This window comes from Cololabis saira, chromosome 10 (assembly GCF_033807715.1).
Source record: "Cololabis saira isolate AMF1-May2022 chromosome 10, fColSai1.1, whole genome shotgun sequence".
Taxonomy (NCBI): domain Eukaryota; kingdom Metazoa; phylum Chordata; class Actinopteri; order Beloniformes; family Belonidae; genus Cololabis; species Cololabis saira.
This window is the reverse complement of record NC_084596.1, coordinates 19600379-19602878: the sequence shown is the minus strand read 5'-3', so window position 1 is coordinate 19602878 and position 2500 is coordinate 19600379. Positions and strand designations below refer to the sequence as shown.

The following is a 2500-nucleotide window of genomic DNA, read 5'->3' as shown; positions in this document are numbered from 1 at the left end:
CCGAGTCCGTTGTTGATTTTTTTTTCCAAGTCTGTGTGGACACAAATATTGTTTTCTGTCCATATAGAAATCCTCACAGACGACCTATCCTGTCCACACAGGAACCTGTAGTGTCTGTACTGTCTGTTGTACAATAAACTTTATGATTTAATGGTCAAACACAGTCTTCAACAGGCTCTGTGGCGCAATGGATAGCGCATTGGACTCCTAGTTAAAAAGTTGAGATGTAATTCAAAGGTTGTGGGTTCGAGTCCCATCAGAGTTATCCTTTAGTAACTTCAGGGTTTGAAGACATGATAATATCCATTCTGGTACTTGTACCTCTTATCTAAAGGTTAATTTACATTGCAGCATTTCACACAATAAACAGAGCCCAAAGGGTTGGATGGTAAAATTGATAGCATGTTGGATGTCCAGTTGAGCATGAGATGGAGTTTAAAGGTTGTGTGTTCCAGTCCCACCCAAATAACAATTGTAGATTGCCAAATATTTAATCCCAGTCCGTTGTTGATTTTTTTTTCCAAGTCTGTGTGGACACAAATATTGTTTTCTGTCCACATAGAAATCCTCACAGACGACCTATCCTGTCCACACAGGAACCTGTAGTGTCTGTACTGTCTGTTGTACAATAAACTTTATGATTTAATGGTCAAACACAGTCTTCAACAGGCTCTGTGGCGCAATGGATAGCGCATTGGACTTCTAGTTGAGCACTTGAGATTTAATTCAAAGGTTCTAGTTGAGCACTTGAGATGTAATTCAAAGGTTGTGGGTTCGAGTCCCACCAGAGTCGTCTTTTAGTAACTTCAGGGTTTGAACACATGATAATCTCCATTCTGGTACTTGTACCTCTTATCTAAAGGTTAATTTACATTGCAGCATTTCACACAATAAACAGAGCCCAAAGGGTTGGATGGTAAAATTGATAGCATGTTGGATGTCCAGTTGAGCATGAGATGGAGTTTAAAGGTTGTGTGTTCCAGTCCCACCCAAATAACAATTGTAGATTGCCAAATATTTAATCCCAGTCCGTTGTTGTTGTTTTTTTCCTAGTCTGTGTGGACACAAATATTGTTGTCTGTCCACATAGAAATCCTCACAGACGACCTATCCTGTCCACACAGGAACCTGTAGTGTCTGTACTGTCTGTTGTACAATAAACTTTATGATTTAATGGTCAAACACAGTCTTCAACAGGCTCTGTGGCGCAATGGATAGCGCATTGGACTTCTAGTTGAGCACTTGAGATGTAATTCAAAGGTTGTGGGTTCGAGTCCCATCAGAGTCGTCCTTTAGTAACTTCAGGGTTTGAAGACATGCCAAATATTTAATCAGAGTCCGTTGTTGATTTTTTTTTCCAAGTCTGTGTGGACACAAATATTGTTTTCTGTCCACATAGAAATCCTCACAGACGACTTATCCTGTCCACACAGGAACCTGTAGTGTCTGTACTGTCTGTTGTACAATAAACTTTATGATTTAATGGTCAAACACAGTCTTCAACAGGCTCTGTTGCGCAATGGATAGTGCATTGGACTCCTAGTTAAAAAGTTGAGATGTAATTCAAAGGTTGTGGGTTCGAGTCCCATCAGAGTCGTCCTTTAGTAACTTCAGGGTTTGAAGACATGCCAAATATTTAATCCGAGTCCGTTGTTGATTTTTTTTTCCAAGTCTGTGTGGACACAAATATTGTTTTCTGTCCATATAGAAATCCTCACAGACGACCTATCCTGTCCACACAGGAACCTGTAGTGTCTGTACTGTCTGTTGTACAATAAACTTTATGATTTAATGGTCAAACACAGTCTTCAACAGGCTCTGTGGCGCAATGGATAGCGCATTGGACTCCTAGTTAAAAAGTTGAGATGTAATTCAAAGGTTGTGGGTTCAAGTCCCATCAGAGTCGTCCTTTAGTAACTTCAGTGTTAGTCGACATGATAATCTCCATTCTGGTACTTGTACCTCTTATCTAAAGGTTAATTGGCATTGCAGCATTTCACACAATAAACAGAGCCCAAAGGGTTGGATGGTAAAATTGATAGCATGTTGGATGTCCAGTTGAGCATGAGATGGAGTTTAAAGGTTGTGTGTTCCAGTCCCACCCAAATAACAATTGTAGATTGCCAAATATTTAATCCCAGTCCGTTGTTGATTTTTTTTTTCCAAGTCTGTGTGGACACAAATATTGTTTTCTGTCCACATAAAAATCCTCACAGACGACCTATCCTGTCCACACAGGAACCTGTAGTGTCTGTACTGTCTGTTGTACAATAAACTTTATGATTTAATGGTCAAACACAGTCTTCAACAGGCTCTGTGGCGCAATGGATAGCGCATTGGACTTCTAGTTGAGCACTTGAGATGTAATTCAAAGGTTCCAGTTAAGCACTTGAGATGTAATTCAAAGGTTGTGGGTTCGAGTCCCACCAGAGTCGTCCTTTAGTAACTTCAGGGTTTGAAGACATGATAATCTCCATTCTGGTACTTGTACCTCTTATCT

General features: G+C 40.1%; 1 protein-coding gene and 5 non-coding genes across 9 annotated transcripts in view; all 6 read left to right on the top strand.

The window, feature by feature from the left end:
* LOC133452554 (ATP-dependent 6-phosphofructokinase, platelet type-like) overlaps positions 1 to 2500 on the top strand; it is a 78154-nt gene that overhangs the window by 28446 nt on the left and 47208 nt on the right. The gene's annotated exons all lie outside the window — the stretch shown is intronic.
* trnar-ccu (transfer RNA arginine (anticodon CCU)) lies at positions 174 to 265 on the top strand. The gene is given in 2 exon segments: positions 174 to 210; positions 230 to 265. It is a non-coding gene; the product is annotated as a tRNA-Arg (tRNA).
* Positions 669 to 793, top strand: trnar-ucu (transfer RNA arginine (anticodon UCU)). The gene is made up of 2 exons: positions 669 to 705; positions 758 to 793. It is a non-coding gene; the product is annotated as a tRNA-Arg (tRNA).
* Positions 1197 to 1288, top strand: trnar-ucu (transfer RNA arginine (anticodon UCU)). Its single transcript is given in 2 exon segments — positions 1197 to 1233; positions 1253 to 1288. It is a non-coding gene; the product is annotated as a tRNA-Arg (tRNA).
* trnar-ccu (transfer RNA arginine (anticodon CCU)) lies at positions 1815 to 1906 on the top strand. Its single transcript is given in 2 exon segments — positions 1815 to 1851; positions 1871 to 1906. It is a non-coding gene; the product is annotated as a tRNA-Arg (tRNA).
* trnar-ucu (transfer RNA arginine (anticodon UCU)) lies at positions 2311 to 2435 on the top strand. Its single transcript has 2 exons — positions 2311 to 2347; positions 2400 to 2435. It is a non-coding gene; the product is annotated as a tRNA-Arg (tRNA).